At 36.9% G+C, this 23,488-nt stretch overlaps 1 pseudogene; it reads left to right on the forward strand.

Moving 5' to 3' along the window:
* Window positions 1-1,045: 1,045 nt before the first annotated feature.
* Window positions 1,046-19,385, forward strand: LOC109268579 (serine/threonine-protein phosphatase 4 catalytic subunit-like; annotated as a pseudogene).
* The last annotated feature ends 4,103 nt before the right edge of the window (window positions 19,386-23,488 follow it).

Genomic DNA, 23,488 nt, shown 5'->3' on the forward strand with positions numbered 1-23,488 from the left:
AACATATTTCCCTAGGAAGTATATTTGCTGTTCAGAAGAATTGGTGGAAGTTGCTATAAAGAAGAACTGATCTTTAAGTAAAGCTGATGTGAGTTTATAGCAAAAGGAGGAGAAAGAAGAAGACAAGGCAGAGGAAAGGGCAAAGTGCAAAGGCACTGAAACACAGTCAAAAACCTACTTCCAAAAAGCCTCAGTCCCAGATAGTTTTGTAGGTATTTTCCAGCAAAACTTGTAAAGACGACTTTGTCCTATTTTGTAAAAGTTATTTCAGAAGAAAAGAGTGAAGCCTATCTAGCTCATTTGATCAGATTAGAATAATCCTATACAATGGGATAAAAACAATAAAAGTAATAGAAAATGAAGGGTAATTTCATTTATGAACATAAATGACTTAGGAATAAACTTGACCAAAGAGGTAAAAGATCTGTACTCTGAAAACTATAAAACACTGACGGAAGAAGTTGGAGATGACACTAACAAGTGAAAAGATATTCCATGCTCATGGAGTGGAAAAACTGATATTGGCAAATGTCCACATTACTCAAAGCACTCTACAGACTCAATGCAATCCCTAACAAAATACCAACAGCATTTTTCACAGAATTAGAACAAATAATACTCTCAGGACCTTCAGATTATGAGACTGATGCACTGCTGGCTGCACTGGAGAGGGCAGCTTTAAATAATACTAAAATTTATATGGAACCTCAGAAGACTCCACAGCAGTCCTGACAAAGAAGAACAAAGCTGGAGGTATCACAATTCCAGATTTCAACATATACTACAAAGCTGTAGTAATCAAAACAGTATGTGGTACTGGCATTAAAAAAACAGATACATAGATCAAGAGAACAGAAAAGAACCCCCAGAAATAAACTCATATGGTTAATCTATGACAAAGGAGGCAAGAATATACAATGGGGAAAAGGGACTTTTCAGCAGATGGTGGTGGGAAAACTGGGCAGCTACATGTAAAAGAATGAAACTGGCTTACTTTCTAACACAAAATACAAAAATAAGCTCAAAATGGATAACAGACCTAAACATGAGACCTAAAACTGTAAAAATCCTAGGAGAGTACACAGGCAGTAATTTATTTGATGTCAGATGTAGCAGCATTTTTCTAAATAAGTCTCCTAAGGTAAAGGAAACAAAAACAAACTCAAACTATTGGGACTACATCAAAATAAAAAGCCTTTGCACAGCAAAGGCAACTGTCAACAACATAAAAGACAACCTACTGAGTGGAAGAAGTTGTTTGCAAATGATATACCTGATAAGGGACTAAAATCCAAAATATATAAAGCACTTCTGTAACTCAACACCAAAAAAAAATCTGATTAAAAAATGGGCAAAGGACTTAAATAGACATTTTTCCAAAGAAGACATACAGATGGCTGACACATGAAAACATGTTCAACATCACTCATCATCAGGAGATGCAAATCAAAACCACAATGAGATATCACTTCATACCTCTCAGAATGGCTAAAATCAAAAACACAAGGAACAACAGGTATTGATGAGGATGTGGAGGAAAAGGAACCCTCTTGCACTGTTGATAGGAAGGCAAACTGTTGATGGGAGGAATCCCCATTTTACTGGAGATTCACCCAGGTGAATTGGGTATTCACCCAGAAAAAACAAAAACACTAACTCAAACAGATATCTGTACTCCTATGTTTACTGCAGCATTACTTACAATAGCAAAGAAAGAAGTAACAAGTTTCCATCAATAGATGAACAGAGAAGAAAAATGTGGTACATACATATATACACATGTTGGAATATTACACAGCCATAAAAAGTATGAGATCATGACATTTGAGACAACATGGATGAACCTAGAGAGGGTATTATGCTAAGTGAAACAAATCAGAGACAAATACCATATGATTCCATTAAAAAATTGAATCTTAAAAAAGTGAAAAAACAAAAAGCAGGATCAGAAATATAAATACAGAGAACCGATGGTTGCCAGAGGGATGGGGGTTGAGCAAAATAGGAGAAGGGGAGAGAGAGAGATAAACCTTCAGTTATGGAATGAGTCATATGAATAAGCAGAGCATAAACAATACAGTCAATGATACTCTAATAGCAATGTAATGGGACAAATAGTAGCTATATGGTGAAGAGCATAATGTATCAAGTTTTCAAATCACTAAGTTGTACACCTGAAACTAATGTAACATTGTGTATCAATTGTACTCAATTAAAAAATCCTTAAAATATTAACTGAATCTTTCAGGTATTTATAAATGCAGTTCAAATAGGAATCAAAGAGAGTTCATCAGAAATACTACCAACGTAACTCACCATATTAACAACCAAGTGACAAAACCCATATAATTATGTCAATCAATGCATAGAAAATATTGATAAAATTCAAGAACCGTGATTAAAACTCAGAAAACTAAGAATGGAGGGGGACTTCCTTAACTGGATAATCTTACAAAAAAAACCTGCAGTAAACATACTTAATAGAGAAAACATATTTATTCCCTGTTAGATGTGGATTATGACAGGGTTGCCCACCATCACCACTAGTCTTCCACAGAGTAGATCCTGGCTAATAGTATAGGAAAAGAAAGAACAGGTGTAAGCATTGAAAGGGAGGACGTTAAACTTTCATCATTTACAGACAATACAGTTACCTTCCTTAACCCACAAGTTTCAACAACTAATAGTGGTAAGGGAATCCAGCAAGGATTTTTTTTTTAATTCACAAAAATTGATATAATTTACATCAACAGAGATTATGCAACAATTGTATATCCATAGCCTCTGTCATATAACTAGACACTACCATCCTCCAGCCCCCATTATGGCAGAATATACTTGCTTCCAAAGTGATGTTGGCATTGGCTCTGGGATTTGCTTTGGCCAATGGCCTGTTAGTGGACTGAATGAGAACAAAAGCTTTCAACTTGCTTGCATGGTTCAGTTTGGTTCTCTTGCATTCCTGCTAGTCATCAAGAGAAGAATATTCCTTGGGTAGCCACTGTTCCAAGGAGAATGAACAGACATATATAGTGGATCCGCATCCAATCTGTAGCCCACAGGCAAGATCAGCTCCTCTTAGTCTAGTCCTGCACGGCTCTAACTAACCTGAAGACACGTGAGAGAGACCAGACAAGGGGAAATAGACATGTTTTGTAAAACACTGTGTTTTGGATTGGCTTGCTTTACTGCATTGCTGGAGTAATAGCTAATATAACCAGCAAGAAGCAATTTGAAATATAATCAAAAATAAAAAATCTTTATTATGGTCACTGATCTTGTTGGTACTTAGGTTGTTACTTAGTGTTACTGTGGTAATGGCTGAATAAAATATCAACACATTGAAAATATAATAAAAAATGAGATTCTAAACTTCGTAACAACCAAAAACTATATTTCTAGATAACAAATAGGCAGATATAAAATATATAGGCATTAATCTAACAAAGAACACAGAAACCTCCGTCATGTAATCTCTATCATGTAACATAAAAGATAATAAGTGGAGAAAATTTCATTAATTTAAATGAATAATGCAGGCCAATATTTTGTAAGAACGCATATAACTAAAGAAATTTATATGAATGATATCAGAATAGTAGCCTCTGGGTGGAGGGAAGCAAGTGAATGTTGGAAAAGGAGATAGAAGGCAATCAGTCAGTTAAATCAGTACCTTTTCTTGTCAATTGATAGTAAAAGTCATAAACCAAGGAGTGTGTTAGTTCAAGCCTCTACACCCAAGGTCCAGAAACAAACAATGGGAAAAAAGAAAGCACCCCTTCTGGAGAATACTGAATACTAAGAAAGTATCGCGTATAACATACATATACAAAAAGCTTCTTTTTTGATTAAATACCTTCCAAAGCAGAGAGCATTTAGAAAGGGGGAAAAAAATCAGAATCTCATTTCTTTTTTTCTTTCAAACTTCTCATTTTGTATGTCTACATATGACTATTTGTGGCTGGCTTTTCAGACACCTGGCTCCCTTCAAGTAAGAAGCACCAATAATTTTTACATCTGTACAAGCTGATAATAATCCTCAGAATCAGCCAAATCCACGGGAATGATCTTTGGGGACTGCAGGGCCTACTTTACACAGAACTTGGATTGCACAATCCAGAGTGCCCCACACAGCTGCTTAGGGGGGGAAGAAATATGTGCTATTTTGAAACTGAAAAGGGACGTGAAGACAGGCCAGTCAGGAGGAGCACTGGGCAGGTTCCTTCTCTGCCATGCCTTTCCCAGGGCTTCCTCCCTCCTGAGTCTGGACTTAGGAGATAGAGTGGCTTCCCGCAGAAGCACAGAGCAGGCAGTGGGGGGTGGTGCAGATCCTGGAATCCTGGTCACTCTGCTCCTGCCTTTCCTTGGGAACCAACTTGCATCTACCTTGACACAACAGATACTTTCTGTTATATATTAACATATGACAGTTATATATTAATAAGCACAACGTAATGTGTACATTCTGTGCTCAGCCCAGTGCCAAGTACTCAGCTTATTCTGTTTTTTAACAGGTAAAGAAACTGAGGCTCAGAGAAGTTAAAGTAATTTATCCAGGGCCATGCAATTAATTTTAAGAACCAGGGTATGTCTGATTCCAAAAGATCCTTTTGGCTAGAGGATCCTGCCTCAGATCACATAACTGGTAAAAGGCAGAAATGAGATTTAAAGTGAGGTCTTGACTACCACATTTTTCTTTTTCTTTTTTTTTTTTTGCCACTCAATGAAGAGTTGAGTTTATGAACAAATGAGTGAAGTGATCCATCAGTGCTGTTTCATTTTAAAATGAAAACATACTTGGTGAATATGGGGAGTGAATGTTGAAAATATGCTAATATCATACTTTTTTTTATTAGATTTGAGTAATACATGTTACTGTTGCCAGGGGTTAAAGGCAGCATCGAGTCTTAAAACAATTGATTCAGAATAGGTTTTTGAAATCAGTGAGTTAGGACCCAAGACGGGAATGAGAGTAGGGACACCAGAAGGAGATTACAACATAATCCTACCACATAACCATTCTGCACTAAGAAACCTTGTAGCTGGAGTTAGAAAGATGAGTAGGGATACTGTAAAATTAAATACACTTTCATGCCTCAGCTTCCTGAGATGGCAATGGGTGTATCACATGAACTTAAGAAATGAAAAAGCAAAATTCTATCAACTCTACAGCAGTGTATATTTTTCTGAAATTAAATATGTACACCAAAACTCTGTCTCTGAGAAACTAGTTTTGAAAATCTAATAAAAAATCTGAAGTGTGTAATATTTAAATTCAAAACCACTTCTTAAGCAGAGAGAGGAGTGGCTATATCCAGTCATTGAGGGAGAGTGGGACTTAATGACAGCCCTTTCTAAGGTTCTGTTCCACATTACCTTCTTGTGACCTGAAAATGTCACTGGATGCCGATTTCTCATTCCAATCAACTGCCAAACTGGATAAAAGCAGTTCCTTACAGAAACCCAGATGCTGCCTCTAACCTAAACTGAGCTCAGCGAGTACATCTTAGCCTCCTGTTCCCCCTTTGCAGTCAAGGAAATAGCAGTTGATATGTTAATTGCTGTATCTGGCAGAAAAATCATACACCTGTTGACGGATTGGCTCAAAACAATTTTAAAAGGAAACTTCAGAAGCAAGACAAGATTCTCCTCTGGCCAGCACCACCTGCGACAGGCTACCGAAAGGTAGACGCAGTGCCCTGGGTTGATAGGATGCTTTTTCCCATGAGTACAGGTGCACGTCACCATGCTTCCTGACTGATGTGCGGTCAGCACCTCCTCAGACAATATTAGAACAGGAAATCCCACAGAGACCTGCCAGAAATCATCTCACCAGGACAATAGTTCCGGTTTGTGAATAATGCCTGGATAATGTATTTATAAAAGATGTTGGAGATTTTGAACCTTGGCAAATGATATATGTTTATAAATCCATTCTTAAGTGGACACATATTGTAAATGGGCAGGTCAGCTTACTGGGGATATCCTGCAAAATGTCTTTAATAAATATGTAATTAAGGAATAGGGCTTGATGGCTTTTCTGGATGGAATTCATGTTACAGCTACCTTCAAATCCAATAGCTCAGGCTTGTTGGTTGAAGCTTCTTCTGACCTCAGGAGAATAACTGTATTCCCCAACTGCTACCACAAACGTTTATCTCATTCTGTGTTTTCTTGGTTTTCTAAAGTCTAATTGGGCCACCTCTACCTACACGTGCTCAGCTTTCCAGTGATTTATTTCATATGTTCCTTCTGCTTATTTCAACTTGGCATTTGTTCCTATCATTCCCATATGTCAACAGGTTACTTGAAATTCAGCTGTCTTATATAGGGCCCCAAGAAGACCATGATTTTCATACCAGGGAAAACAGTTACAGAAAAATAAGTTCAGTATTTGCGTGAGCTAGTTAATTCCAAAGTGTTCATTTCCCACGGATCCTTAACTCCTGCACAAATGAAACTTGAGAAACCTGTCTCCTCACAGAGGCCCTAATGGTGTCAACTCCTTCTGCTTCTCAGACAAATCTTCTGTTTTCTTTTCCGTGCGACCCCAACTCTCTTCTGAAGAGTGATGACGCTGAGTGCTTCGTAAACACCCTCAGCCCAAAGTGGAAGCATATGCTACTCAGATGCTTTTATCCCCAAATTCTGTAGATCAGCTTCTCGACACAATTGTCTCACGTGGATGGCTCCCAGAGTCAGCTGTTCTCATCCATCTCCTTCTTCTTCGTAAGGACTACTGTTCAACTGTTTGAACAAATGGAATGCTTTGAAATGTTCCTTTAAGAAAATGCTATAGCTATTTTATTTTTTTAAAAGACACAACACCATTTAAATATGAGATTGTATTGGGGCACCTGGGTGGCTCAGTCAGTTAAGCATTCAGCTTCAGCTCAGGTCATGATCTTGCTGTTCGTGAGTTCAAGCCCCACGTGGGGCTCTGTGCTGACAGCTCAGAGCCTGGATCCTGCTTTGGATTCTGTGTGTGTGTGTGTGTGTGTGTGTGTGTGTGTCTGCTCCTCCCCTACTCGTGCTCTCTCTCTCTAAAATAAATAAACATTAAAAAAATTTTTTTCATATGAGAAAGTATTAATTTTACCAGAGAAATGATGACTAAATATTCAAAAGACTTAGTTCCCATATAAGATATAACACTAGCACTCTTGTGGTGCTTAATTAATGAAGCGTTTGAGTGATACAGGAATACCAAGGCTTTGTCAACAAAGAATGAGAACATCTGGGTGAAAAAGTCAAATATCATGATGCCGTAGTTGACAGTGAGAGGTCACATTTCAGATAGAAATGTTTCCCTTTTAACTAATCATTTTGTTATTTTAGCGTCTCCATCAATAAACTTACACAGCATTTGGTATAAAGCAATTTCTAAGCTCTTTGGTTCCCCTAATAGCCCTCCTGACAAGGTGGCATAATATTATTGCCATTTGATAGATAACAACTGATACCTACAGAGTCAGCTAGGTTTGACTGCCTCATGGCCAAGACCGGAGAGTAGCATGGCTCTAGCCCGATTTGTCGCGGTAGCATTTCAGCTGGACTGCAGTATTACTAACAATGGGTATTGGCCAGCCTTGCTTCGGTAGCCTCTTTTTAAGCAGGGATTTTGGCAGTACACTTCAGAGCAGAGCAGTCGTCTCTTTTCTGTGGCCAGGAAAGCTTTGCAGCCATTTTTTATTCCATGATGTTACCTTGTTAGTTCTTCGGCAACAGCAGACACACATTGCATTCTTTTCCGTGTTGCTTGTGAGTAGTTACTGAATCTGACCTGTTTTTTAATGCAAACATTATGCAGACTGCAACCAGACAATGGGAAGTCTGTTTGCAACCTGAGCAGGGCTGGATGCAGTCTTTCCCAGTGGGTATCTATCGTTTCAGGTGCTGCTGAAGAATTCATTGTCGAATTTTCATTTTTCAACTGTTTGTTAAAACCACATACCAAGTCAAATTTAATTAGTTATATTCATCCGGCAGATGGTACAATATTCTATAATAAAGTATAAATTCCTTTACTTAATTGAGTAATGCATTTCATATGATCTCTTTTACAAATATCAAAACTGATTCTCCTTAAACAGGCCTGCGCATTATTTGGATACAGGCCCAAACAGGTTAAAATTGATTTAATACTTTCCCCCCTCAAAGAACATTATGTAAATGAAAGCAAGTCTGCCCTGAGTGACTTATTTTAATGTCTGCTTCTACATGAGTTACATCTGCATCTGGGAGAAAGAGGTGGGAGTAAAATTGTGCGGGAATAAGTTTCTGAAACTTTGAATGCAACACGTTATAGAGACGGTTGCATTTAAATAATACAATTTGTTTCTCACTGGAAGAAACTAATATCCATTTTTAGTTTCCTGAAATCAAGTCTTTGATAATATTAGATATGTTCTTCATAGATCTGCTGATTTTCCTTCTAGGACAGCCAATTAATCTGGACATTAGAACTGGGATGGGGGTCCTATCTCTATATGTTAATTGTACATTATTACAGGCATCTGTAGCACCCAAACCATTATGGACAACATGGGATAAATAGAATGTTGAATTCTTGGTAGATCTTGGATTGCTTCTTTACCACCCAAGGCTCAAAGGGGATGTCATTTCTCCCTTAAACATTGTATCATCACTTGCTGCATGTGCCCGCTTTTTCCTCAGGTAGAATCCATAAAAGGGTACAAACTAATTCACCGAATGCAGAAGTGGAAGAAGTTTTATGCACCTTTTATTTCAGAGATGATATATATTCTGTACATCCACTAGAACTGCTTTGCTCCAGTGCCTGCGGTAGCCGTTAGTAATCATGGCCCATGTGGCTTCTTAGTCTTCTTGGACAAAGCCCTCCAGCCAGGAAGTGAAACTTGTCTGCCATCCTCTTTGTTTCTAACTCTTTTACTATGCTCATAAGGAACTTAAGCCACAGAGACGTTTTGTAGAACCCTTTAACTCAGTCACAGAAGTAACTAATGTCCAGGATAAGACTAATAAATATCTCAACTCCTAGCCAGATATTTTCCCATCACATTATGTTACCTCCTGAATGAAAAAAACCTATGGCACAGACTGATGGGGAGGAAACAGAACTTTCCTCCACCTTATTACGTTAAGTAGCTAGGGCCTACGAATTAAACTGGCATAAAACAGATGAACAGGATAAAAAGTTGCAGTTTTTACTGATGTGAATATTTTTTTTATGTGCATAGGAGAAGTGACAGAAAAGATGTGAAAACGCAAAGAACTAGTTAGCAAAAGAGATTATATACCATTGTAACAAACGGCAATACATTGTGGAGAAGTGACTAGAAAGGGGAAAGGAGATTTGGGCTTCTAGTGGTGATAAGTTGTGGGAAGGTGAGTAGATGTACAAGGAATAAATATAATGGAAGACAAGGGTTATTTTGGTAAGGTTTGTTTTGTTTTTTTTTTATTTTTTTAATTTTTAACATTTATTTTTGAGACAGAGAGAGACACAGCATGAACAGGGGAGGGGCAGAGAGAGAGGGAGACACAGAATGGGAAGCAGGCTCCAGGCTCTGAGCCATCAGCCCAGAGCCCGACGCGGGGCTCGAACTCGCAGACCGCGAGATTGTGACCTGAGCCGAAGTCGGACACTTAACTGACTGAGCCACCCAGGCGCCCCGGTAAGGTTTGTTTATACTGATTCCTCTCAGTGTGACCCTCTGTCTTTGGTTGTAAGAGTTGGTTTTCTCTTCCTGGAGTCCTTCAACAAAGCAGAATTTATGCCCTGATTTTAGACATCTGAGGGGAGGGCAGAGAACTCTTCTTGCACGTGTTAATTCTCAGTTGCCTTCAGCTTAAAGTAATCATTATGCCAAAGTGCATCTTTTGCATATTATACATCTTTTGGGGTAGCACAGTCCGATCCTTTTTAAACTATGGAGAGTGAGGATATATAGCCACTATGGCTTCATGTTTCTTAGCTGACTTAGTGAAGGCACTAAGCAATCCTTCCAGCCACATTCACAAGCCATCTGCCCACCATCACCCCCCACTTAATCTCTGGGTGTTCTTTCTAGGCCCTGCCACTTAAAGTTTCTACATTCCAGCTTTACTAGTCATCTGTAAATTATCTAATATTTTTAATTCTTTCAGTTTCTAGATGGAAAAGAGTCTACTTGTCTGAGCCTTTTGTGCATCTCTTATGGACCTATGCCCTCAAGTTCCATGATCAAACAGTTCCCTTACTCCTGGTTTCCTGGACTAGAATGTACTACACAGGCTGATCTCTCAGAAACCCTAGTGAAGTGCAAAAAGTATATCTTCAGGGAGACAGATTTTGAATCTAGTCCCTGTTCTGCTAGATACTGGCAGCAATGGTTCTTTAAGCAGAACCATTATGGACACCAAATTTCAATTCTTGTATGTCACCTAGGCCAGAGTTGAGGCTCAATAAATGATGAATGGTGTAGTTTTGATGATGATGATGATGATGATGATGACGACAACTAGTGGTGATACACTCCTCTGTTTTATATAGTTTTCTCTAAAAGAACTTACTTAATTATCTACAGATTTCTTCCTTTCTCCTATTTCTTTCCCCCATCCTTCCCCTTTACATACAAATCAGACACAACCTTACTCAAATGCCTATAATATTCACTTATTTTGAAAAGACAACTATGTCCTGACTTCGATTTCACTGACTTCATTACATGCTAAGATGTAGCATTTAACTGTCTTACACAAAAGTCAACTTAGACATAGCTCTTCCTTTAGGCAACAAGAAGATAGGCCATCAGCAACTGGCATCCAAAGGCTGTGTTGGTCTCTCTCCCCTATTCACTCATATCTCTTCCCTATAATCTTTGGAGGAGAGTCAGTGGCTAGTTCAGTGTGTCTTACATCATAGTAGGCAATTATTTCTGAAAGAATAAATGAATTAATGTTATCTGGGATGGGAGATAGGAAAAAATAAGGTCAATTCCCCAGCCGCTATGATTTGGGGATAATGAATATTTGGAAATTATTTGGACAAAGAAATGATAATTACTTAATTGACAGTGATTAAAGCTATTTAATTGACCCTTTTCCCTTTGAAACATAAATAGATGATATAACAAGTTCCCATTTAGATGCATTTAAGCAGAAAGATTCATTTTCTTTTCTTTTTTTTTTTTTTATGAAGAGCCAAAGCACTGGATGATTCATATTTCTAGGAAAATATTCTTATAGGCATTTTCATCTCTGAATAAACATTCATCTTCAAAAGTATGTTTTTAATAAAAAGGAAGGCTTGTGCATTTATTTTATGACATTTCATGGTGAATGCGCTCCAGAGATTTTTTTTTTTAAAGGTCTGTAGGGAAAAAGGGTAAGGGTGCCTGAGTGGCAGTAGGTTAAGTATCCGACTCTTGGTTTTGATTTAGGTCATGATCTCATAACTTTGTGGGTTCGAGTCCCACATTGGGTTCTGCACTGGCAGTACACATTGGGATTCTCTCTCTCTCCCTCTCTCTCTCTGCCCCTCCCGCACTCACTCTGCCTCTCTCAAAATAAATAAATACACATTAACTAACTAACTAACTAACTAACTAGGTCTATAGGGCTCACCCTAGACATGCCTGTGTCATAGGAAAAACTTGTTCTTTGCCTTCTACACACAGGACTAATCAATCCTAGCAGCAGGCAAAGAAGATGGCATAATTGTGGTATAACAGGAATTGTTCTGTAACATTGAACTTCTTGGCATAATGAACTGGTAATAAAAATCCAACCATTAAACCTGTATTGTTTTGACAAGCTATTTATCTCCCTGTTACAATGTAGACAACCCTGTTCTGGGAGGGAAATATTTATTATGTTCTTTCTCAGGGAACATTTTCACTGAAGGAAAGTTCAAAAACATGCCACTGAGTGGGAAAGGATATTTCCTATATATTCTCAATAAATGGCTCATAGATAGAATGAATATGCTAAACATATTTAAAGAAAGGTAGATAACCCAACAGAAAAATAGGCAAATGGCTTGAATAAGCATTTACAATACAGGGTGTTCTGGTCATGCCTATCATTGCTTAATAGGAAACCCTCAAAAAGATTAAACTTGTTTCCAAGTCAATCACTGAGTCCCAAAACAAACCTCCAAAATAATCATAGAAAGACAAAAATATCCAGCACTTGACAAGTGAAAATTCACACTATCTAGCATTTAATGAAAAATTACCAGGTGTGCAAAAAAAAAAAAAAAACACAGAAAAATATCTAGAATGCAGAGAAAACTCAATAAGACGAGACCCAGAAATTACTCAAGTAATAGTAAAAAACAATATGAAAACAACTTTTATAACTGTATTCCATATGTGTATGTAAGAAGGTAGAAGAAAACATGAATATGTTAATGACAGATTGGAAGATAAAAATGAGCAAAATAGAAATTCTAAAATTCCAGAGAGAAAGAAAGAAAATTTCAGGAGAGAAAAGTGAACCAAATGGGATTAATAGGAGGTTAGATGTTGCAGACAAAAACAGTAGACTTGAAGATGTAACAATAAACTTTGCAATAATATTAAACACAGGAAAAATATGGTTTAAAAAAAGTGAGCTATAAGGCAACTTCAAACTGCTTACCATATTTATAATTAAAGTCCTTGAAGGAGAGGAGAGAGATAGAAGCCAGAGAAAAAAATTTAAACGCTGGCCAATTATTTTTTCAAATTAGATAAAAATAATAAACTTATACTTCATAGAAGTACAACAAAGCCACTCCAAGAAATATGAAGAAGCTGATACCAAGATACATCACAATCAAGTGACTGAAAACCAGAAAAATCTTAAACCAACAGCTAGAAGAAAAAAATAGAAACATTATGTACATGGGAGCACAGGTATCAGTGATTGCCCTGGGAGAGGGGAGAAAAGGAGGAATAGGATTAAATAATTACAAAGGGGCACAAGGAAACTTTTAGGGGTGATAAATATATTCATTACCTTGATTGTGGTGATGGTTTCACAGGTGTATACCTTCATCAAAACTTATCAAACTGTACATTTTAAACATGCAGCTTATTGTATATCAATTATATCTCAATAAAGCTATTAATAGCTTCATAATGAGAAACTACTACACAGCCACTAAAATAGATAAAATTAAAAAAATAGTACCAGGTATTATTAGCAAAAATGAAATGTTCATACACTGTTATGACAGCATAATCAATAAACCACTTTGAAAAATTCTTTGACAGTGTATCTAAAGTTGAACTTGCAGCATACACTGTCCACCAATAATTATGCTACGAAGTGGATAGCCAGGAGAAATAAGTGTATATGTCTACAAGATTACATGTGCACGAGTAGGACTACTCATAATAGCCTCTTCTGGAAAATCTCAAAATCCAAAAAAATAGAGTGGGTAAAGTATGGCATATTCATAATACAGAAAACTGTACAGAAAGTGAAGGAAAGGCTGCTAAACATAACCATCTGGATGACTCTTAGAGACATAATGTTTAGCAGTAACAAATGAGTATGTATCATATGGTTCTAACTATATAAAGTTCAAATAGGCACCACTAATTTAGGGATAGCAGTCATAATGATGGTTCCCTTTGTGGGAGGAAGTGACTGGGAGGGAGAACTAGAGGCAGTTGGGGTGCTGATTATTTATATTTCTTCATCTGGAGACTGGCAACACATTTGTTCAATTACAATTTAAAAAGTAACATACATTTTATAAAAGACCCACAAAACAAAAGGAAATATATTGAACACTTAAAAATTTTTGTTTATGGTGGGGAGAGGAAAAGAGAGAGATGGAGATAAAAAATGGTAGGAGGATATGAATAAAGAAGATGTGTCATATAGACATACACAATGGAATATTACTCGGCCATCAAAAAAAGAATGAAATCTTGCCATTTGCAATGATGTGGGTAGAGCTAGAGTGTATTATGCTAAGTGAAATATGTCAGTCAGAGAAAGGAAAATACATATAATTTCACTCATATGTGGAATTTAAGAAATAAAACAGATGAACACAGGGAGAAAAAGAGAGGCAAACCAGGAAGTAGACCCTTAAGTATAGAAAATAAACTATGGGTTACTGGAGGGGAGCTGGGTGGAGGGATTAGCTAAATGGGTGATGGGGACTAAGGAGGGTATTTATTGTGATGAGCAGTAGGTGTTGTACATAAGTGATGAATCACTAGATTCTACTCCTGAAGTTAATATTATTATATGTTAACTGGAATTTAAATAAAAACTTGGAGAAAATAATAAACAAAAAACAAAAGTGATGCATAGAAACATGAAAAAAAAGGGTGGAAGGAAGGAAGGAAGGGATTTAACTGTGATGTATCTGCTTATGAAGAAGGGTTATTCATATTTATAAAATGTACTGTTAAGTATGAAATAGTATGTACCATACAAGGCATTCTTACTTTTTCAGGCCCAGATCTATCCTTATCTAAATGTCTACACTTGCTACGCTCCTCCCATCCACCCTTTTTACTACCATCTTCCCCATTAACAATTACAACAAAAAGTTGACATTAATTATTTGGTGGTAAAATTAGATAGTAGGTATAGTTTCAAACACAGTTTAAAGAAATCCTGAAATCCTTCAACCAATATGGCAATATCCTGAGATTCCCATATATTTAATTATATCATTTGTCCTCAAAACCCATACTTTCATACCCTTTTTTAGAAAATTCTGAAGCTACTACATGTCTCAATAGTAGGCAGCCCACTAATTAGGTAAGAAGTCCTAAGAATATTCCAAATGCTTAAAGAAAGTTTAACTGTGAACCACTAAAAATCAATAAAATGCACAATGAGGGGCACATGGCTGGCTCAGTCAGTGGAGCACGTGACTCTTGATCTTGGGGTTGTGAGTTCGAGCCCCATGTTGGATGTGGAGATTACTTAAAAAATAAAATGCACAAGGAAAAACAGAGCTTACAAATCCTAAATCTAAATGAAGATTTCCTACTGAGAATGGAAATATTTATACCCCCCCCCCCACATTTCTAGCATACTTTTAAATGTTCAGACGCAGAGGGCCTTGTAATTTTTACTGTATTCTCTCTGAAACTTCCCTACCATTCACCTTCAACAGATAGATAAAAATGTCTATCTGTGTACAAATAGAGATATAATGGAATATTATTCAGCCCATGAGAAAAGATCATGTGTAACAGTGTGGATGGGAATTATGCTAAATGAAATAAATCAGAGAAAGACAAATACTGTTATGATATTACTTATATGTGGAATCTAAGAACGTGAACTCATAGAAACAGGGTAAGTAGAAGGTTGTTATAGAAGGGTAGACGGAAATGGAAAGATGTTGATAAAAGGGTATAAACTTCTAGTTATAAGGTGAATAAGTTCTGGGCATTTAATGTACAGCATGAGAACCATAATTCACAATATTGTATTATGTACTTAAGAGAATACATCTAAAATGTTATCACCACAAAAAGAAATGGTAATTATGAAACATGATGGAGTTGTTAGCTAACGTTGTGGTGATAATCATTTTACAATATATAGATATATCACATCAACACATTGTATACCTTCAACCTATACAATGCTACGTTTCAGTTATATCTCAGTAAAGCTGGAGAAAAATAGGAATACCTAAATACAAATAGATAGATAAGTAATATGTGATATATTCCTGTACTGGCAGATCATACACCCATTCAAAAAGAAAAAAAAACTGTAAAAACTGTAAAAAAACTGTAAAAAAAAATAAAGTATATGGATTATCAGGTAGAACACTGAGCAGGAAGCTAGTGTCAAAGAATAATGGAAATTTTTGCTACATAGAAATTCAACTGTGAATCTATTATGAGCATAATATTACAGTAAAAAAGTTTAAACTACTGCATCAAAGTTTGAAACAAATGAGAGTAGGCTCATGTACTCCGACAGAATCATATTACATATTACAATATGAAGTGACGTTAGAGAAAGGTGTTTGTTCAGAATTCCATGAGAAATTTAACTCTAGTAATAGGTATCTATAATGAAATGGCACTTTATCAAATTACTGCAGTGTTCACTGCCGCGTATGTAATACATATTCAATATTATAAAATCAGCTTAAATTTGGGGACTCTAACATCCCAGTGCTGAAAATATAGATGTCCCTGCCTTTGACTCCAATCCCCCTATATATATGTCTGCCACTTAGTCTGGCTTTAGATGTCAAATGCAAATATTTCAAATTTGTTAAAATGAACGTTTGCCTAATGGTGAATGTGGTAACTTTGTCACTATTCTTCCTCATCACTGATAATTAAAAACTTAACTTCTTGCAAGATGATACTTTTAAATGACTTCTTACACTCACACAACACACTTGTTATTACTTCATCACAGGACATCTTATGACTTTACGTGAGCTCCATATCCTAGCAGTTAGAGATATATAAACAGCATAAAAACCTATGTCTTATGCAGTGTTTGGCAAACCATAATTGTTCTCTCTTTGACATTTGCTTCCTATCTTCCGTATCTCCAAGTCCTTGATGTGCACATTGAAAATGTCACCAAGTCCTCTGAAATTAACCACATCTTCACATTTGAACCAGACAAACCTTGTTTATTTGCCCAAATCACACATACTCAGGGAATTCCAAACTACAGAAAGCTCCTTAAATTTGTATTAACTGTCTAGAAAAACACATATACTCATCCTGGTAGAAACAACATTGTCTTTCGTGAGAAATGTTTTCTGGCAGGGTAGGAAGAATCCTTCAAAACAAACATGCGTTCCTATATACTGCAGAATTATTAGACTTTGGTTAGATTGTTCTTTTGTTGGAGTGGGATAGTGTATCAAAGAATGAAGTCTTTTCCAGGCAGGGCAGTAAAGAGAAAACACACTAGTGAAAAAAGATCAATCCATACTGACACTTTGATGGCAAAACAAACTTAGGATCTAACCAATCAATCTTTCATCATTGCACACTCAGATCTGGCCAAGACAGCAATGCAAAGAGATGTGTTCATCTTCTCTTACTTCTGATGTTATGAGGGTAGTTTGCTTTTAAGCTATTTTGTAAAGTTGGGTGCTAATTTATTCCCTAAAGAACCTAATTTACATCATGATTATTTGTTATGCTCTAAAGTCAGATAATTGTTCTCACCTTTTCCTTCCCTTAACTCAGCTTTTTAACACCTTTTCTAGAGTCTGCATAAATGATTTTGTCATTTTAAAAATACTCTTTCAGGACGCTGTCTATCCAATTTGCAAGTTAAAGTACCTGAAACGTGTTACTATCAGAATTTATAGAATTGTTTTGTATTTGACTTCCATAAATTTTGTCCACATTTTTTTGACACTGAATGTAGACCATCCTAGACAAATGGTAGGTGCCCTCTCTGGTCCAGAGGATTGAAAATGATAGACACACATACATGTACACATATACCCTGTTGAAAAGTTAATCATAATAGTTACAAAGTAACTTTTCAGAATCAATTTCAGTGCTCTGAAATTTTGAATTACCTATTAAACACTCTTCCTTCGCAAATAGTAATTAATGAAAAGAAGAATGTATATACAATGTGTCTTACTTTCTATTTTTAACATTCATTGAAAAATATGGCCAAGTTCATTAACTCAAATGAAAGGAAAATTTCCATGCCATTATTTATTTTCAGAAGAACTCAATATCTACATTTAAATTCAAAAGACAATAATATGTGGGTGCCTGAGTGGCTCAGTCAGTTGGGCATCCAACTTCAGCTCAGGTGATGGCCTCACGGCTCGTGAGTTCGAGCCCCACGTCGGGCTCTGTGCTGACAGCTCAAAGCCTGGAGCCTGCTGAGGATTCTGTGTACCCCTCTCTCTCTGCCCTCCCCTGCTCACACTCTTTCTCTCCTTCAAAAATAAATAAACATTAAAAAAAGACAATAATATAGAACAGAGTTTCATCCTTTATATTAGTATTTCTTAATATAATTTTATTGCCTTATTACCCACTTAGGATTGTCTACACATTTTTTTCTTTTCTGGTTACTTACATGAAGCCATTTTTCAAGGAATATAATTCTGCATAGTATTGGCTTTGATAGAATGCATAATGTGTTCCTATCACTTATTATTACTATGTTATATATTACTAAAAATATTTTCATTAAATATAATATTCCTATGTAGGTAGAAATCTATTAACACTTTTTAGAGGGTTAACTATTTTTGGTGGGGGAAATAACTTGACAAACAAGATGCAGAATGTAGAATAATGAATGTGGACTAATAACAGAACCCTCCCAAAAAAAGATTGAAAGAAGAAATAGTTAAAATCTGAAGAAGAAATGAATAGAAATCAAGAGAAGCAGGGTAAGGAAGACTAGAGGTAAGGAGGGAGAAAAACTACAAAAAGATAGAAGATGGAAGGCTAAGCAGCAGGGCAAGGAGCCAAGAAGAAGGAAGCAGAAGGGAGGGAGCTGGAGAGCCAGCGCGAGTTCCACGTAGTGGAGCCCGCTGGCGCTGACCCATGCAGGGGAGGGGTTCAGAGCTCTGGGGCCAGGGTGTTAGGTCAGCTACCTTAATGCGCAGTGGGAGCAACTGCCATGCTGTGAAATCATCCAGGAGAGTGAAGTCAAGGTGTCCTGCACGCTCAGGCAGGAGAGATCTTGGTAAAGGAGACCAATGTACAGAGGGTGGAGTCGCGGGTCACAATATGTGGCGACATCCATGGACAACTCTATGACTTCAAGGAGCTGTTCAGTGTGGGTGGTAAGACCCTGAGACCAACTACCTTTTCATGAGAGACTTTATGGAACATGATTTCTAGGCATTGAAACATTCCTCCTGCTGCTGGTACTTAATGTTTAATATAATGACCGCATCACCAAGATCCTGGGGAACCACTAGAGTTGCCAGATCCCCCAAGTCTATGGCTTCTTTGCTGAGTGCCTGTTCTATCTGATTTGGTGACCACATGGTGCTACTGCCCTGAGCTCTTTTGACTACATCAGTCTGTCAGCCATCATTAATGGCAATCTTTTGCGTGCACGGGTACTTTCTCCCTCCCTCCAGACTCTAGACCAGATTCAGATGACTGACTGAAAGCAAGAGGTGCCTCATGAGGGGGCCATCAGACCCTGAAGAGAGCTTCTGGTGCTGCCTACCTATTTCACAGTAACATGCAGCCAAGGATGTTGGCCTGATCTGCTGTGCCCACCAAATGGTGAGGGAAGGTTACAGGTGGCACTTCAATAAAACTGTGCTCACTGTGCTGTTTCTACCATTCTAGGAATGTGGCAGCCATCCGGGAACTGGATGAACACATCTCTGGAAAGATTTCATTATCTTCCAGGCTGCCCCCCAAGAGACATGTGGCATCCACTCCAAGAAGCTCGTGGATAACTACTTCCTGTAACCTTTTGACCCCTCTCCCCCTCCAATTCCTCTGGCCTCAGGCCACTGTGATTCTGCCCTCTTCTCCAAAAAGAAGCTTTGGGGCTGGGGGACCATCGGTGACTCTGCTGTCATCCTCAAAGAGGACACTTCAAGCATGAGGACTTTTCCTGGAGAGGCTTGGAGCCTCAGCTCCATGTTCCTCTTGTTTCTCCCACTTGAACCATTAATGTGCCATTTTTCTCCTTCCCCCCTTTTTTCTTTGGCTTCAGATACAATTTTGAGGAAAAAATGCATTGAATGAGTTTTAATGCATAGATTTAAAGGAAAAAAATAATAGTTCAGGAGTTACTTAAATATGGAAAATCATGAAAATGTGGCTCTAATAACTACAAGTTAGAATACGCTCTTCTATTTCACACTTCTTTCTGAGAAATGTCCCTACTTTAAGGTTCCCTAGCTTGTGAATGACTCCAGAGTTAATTCCCATAAACTCTGTTATATCTCAGTCTATCAGATAAATTTATTTAATATTTATGTTGCACTTGGAGATACATATTTCATTCATTAACTTCATGATAAACTCTGGTGGGAAGCGATGCTCATCAGTAGAGATGAAATAAGATGTCCACAAAGTTTATATCAACTTATAGATTCCAGCCTCGAGTCCGTTCCAGTGCCCACCTCCAATGAACTTTACCCCTTCACCCACAAATTTGGCGGCCGTATTATGACATTCATCACATTCTCAGGTTTGCAGTTCATGAAAATATGTGCACAATAAAAGAATGACTAATCTCAATACTTTTAATACAGATTTGAATGTATACTTTTGCAGATGACGCTGCCTATGCGGTACGATATTGGTCAATCAAGATGTATGTCAGAGTTCCATGAGCAACAAGTTGGTCTCCACCTGCCCATTTTTAAAAACACAAGTGTAACATCTAGACTGTTCTTAAGGTAACTTCAATACCAAAATCCAATATTCATATCTACCTGCATCCTTTCTCAAGTTGTAGCTTTCTTCAGGTTGGGAAGCTTTGTGATTACAATGATGCCTTTTAGCTCAAGTGCAGTTTTGGGGACAATCAATGAAATTCTGCTCTGGAGCATACACTGTGACATAATGGGATTCAGTTTCTGGCTTAGTTTAGCTTTGAGGCAGGGGCTGAAGTGTTTGCAGCTTTAGTATGATGTTCACTAGTTTGCAGAACTTTGAGATCTATGCTAGAAAATAATTACACAAAAAAATAGGAAATGTACCCTATCTTTATCAAAAGAAAAAAAAAGAAAAGAAAGAAAAGAAAAAGAAATAAATGAGAATTTAACAAGGCTGGTAGGGTGACATGTATAAATATGTTATAAAAATAGTCTGTAATTAGAGAATCCTAAGTTTTGGTTCTGGATTCAAGAGAAAAACTCTATATTAGTCTACATAAATATTGAGACAATTCAGAGAAAGGAGAGTCAGCATAAACCAAAGCAAAGAACAAGAGCTTTGGAATAAGCCAACCCTAGGCTCACATCTTAACTGGGATGTTGATTTCTCCTAGGAACCTTAGTTTTTCTCTTTTTACAAAAAACTGTATTTCTTCTTACCCAGAATGGCGTCTGGCATTTTTCCTATTCTCCTATTCAGGCCAGGACAGCTCTGTTAAGGCTCTAGGTTTTCTGTAGGAGACTCAGTTCCAGCTTCTGCCTCCACATACTATGAGAGTCAGATTAAAATATTAAATTTTATATTAGTAATACCAAAACTCTAGTGCCCAAGACCTAGAGTAGGTCTCAGGTCTCCTGGAAGCAGCTAAAATATAAATGTACTTAACCTTTTTGGCTTAGATTTTTTTATTTGGCTTCTTTCTTTTGAGTAAACCTATGTAATTAAATTGTTTGTAATTTAAATCTTCTACTCATGGTTTTCTTTGTGTGTTTGTGGAAGAAAGCTGAGTATCTGGTTAACTTAATTTTCCATACTGCCAGCATCTTCTGTAAGAGACATTTTGAGGCCTCTGTATTCCTGGTTGTACTTCTCTGCCTTTAAAATATTACTGCTGTCTGTTTTGTGGTAAACCTAAAATAGGCAGTTTTGTGATGAATGGATGTAAAAAACTAGAATCTGTCTGGTTTTAAGTGAATGAACCCATTGCTAGGAAAATACATTGAGGTAGTATCTGGACTCAAATATTATTAACAAATTGCTAAATAATGCACTATATAATGAGCTATATTTTATTGAACAATGAGCCTAAACAACTTACTTCAGAATACTAACAAGGAAATGTATGTTTCTTAAACTAAATATTGTCTGGTATGATGATAATTTATACGATGAACATTGAAGATGAAGGATATTTAAAAATTTTTTCATAGCAGTGTGGTTCCTCAGAAAATTAAAAATAGACCTACCCTATGACCCAGCAATAGCACTGCTAGGAATTTATCCAAGGGATACAGGAGTACTGATGCATAGGGGCACCTGTACCCCAATGTTTATAGCGGCACTCTCAACAATAGCCAAATTATGGAAAGAGCCTAAATGTCCATCAACTGATGAATGGATAAAGAAATTGTGGTTTATATACACAATGGAATACTACGTGGCAATGAGAAAAAATGAAATATGGCCTTTTGTAGCAACATGGATGGAACTGGAGAGTGTGATGCTAAGTGAAATAAGCCATACAGAGAAAGACAGATACCATATGGCTTCACTCTTATGTGGATCCTGAGAAACATAACAGAAACCCATGGGGGAGGGGAAGGAAAAAAAAAAAAAAAAAAGAGGTTAGAGTGGGAGAGAGCCAAAGCATAAGAGACTGTTAAAAACTGAGAACAAACTGAGGGTTGATGGGGGGTGGGAGGGAGGGCAGGGTGGGTGATGGGTATTGAGGAGGGAACCTTTTGGGATGAGCACTGGGTGTTGTATGGAAACCAATTTGACAGTAAATTTCATATATTAAAAAATAAAAAAAAAAAAAGAATACCTTTCTAAAAAGATCTGTTTTAAAAAAAATAAAAATAAAAAAAAAATAAAAATTTTTTCATAACTAAAATCAACTTTTAGAAAACAATATTTTATGATGGGAATATGAGAACATGGATTAGAAAATGCAAAATCAAAAATATATATTTCTAATGATTTTGAAATTAATTTTGTTACTGTATCATATAGTCTGTTAAAATTAAAACAAAAATATTCTCTCCTGGAAAATTCAACACTATAAAAATGTCAAATTAGCCCTTCTCTAAATGGGGTATTAATTTCAAAGAAATTTTTTCTAATTGTATCTCCTTGATTTTTGTCTGCATCGATTCACTTTTATCTGTGTTTAATCCCTGCCAACAACATCTAGTTGAAAATGAAAAGACAATCTCTTCTGTTTCACAAACAATAGTGAGCTTGATTTATTAACAAATTGACTAATCATTCTCTTCTGGGATTTATATGGTTTCAGGTCTCATATTTAGGTCTTTAATTCATTTTTACCAACATATTGGTTGGTAGTCACAGAACTGGCTACTTCTGCTGGATCAATATATTGTATTAATTACTTATGAGACTCAGCTCTGATGTTGTTAGTAGCAACACAACTTAGTGAAATCTGTACATCCTATTTTTTTACTTTTACTCAAACTTCACAATTTGTAGAAGCTGTTCTTTTCATAACAACTGGGATCAAAATGATCTGAATGTCTAAACAGTATCATTACAGCTTTAGGGAAGTGGTTTTGTACACTGTCTACAAACTTGTGACACTGTTTAATGTGTAAGTATGAAATTATCCTTTGAATTGAGAACCTGTAGAAGATTGCTGAAACTCAAAAATCTATACTATATCCCTGGTCCAGGTTATTTATATAGATTGATCAAGTAATTGAAAATATTTTCAGAGGTGCGCTTGGGTGACTCAGTCGGTTAAGCATCTGACTTCAGCTCAGGTCATGATCTCACATTAGTGAGTTCAAGCCCCACATTGGGCTTTTTGTGTACAGAGCCCTCTTCGAATCCTCTGTCTCTCTTTCTCTGTCTCTCTGTCTCTCTGTCTCTCTCTCTCTCTCTCTCTGATCCTCCTTCACTCATGCTCTCTCTCCCTCTCTCAAAAATAAACATTAGAAAAATAA

The sequence above is a fragment of the Panthera pardus genome, unplaced genomic scaffold (assembly GCF_024362965.1).
Source record: "Panthera pardus isolate Hobbes unplaced genomic scaffold, ASM2436296v1 HiC_scaffold_6, whole genome shotgun sequence".
Lineage (NCBI taxonomy): Eukaryota > Metazoa > Chordata > Mammalia > Carnivora > Felidae > Panthera > Panthera pardus.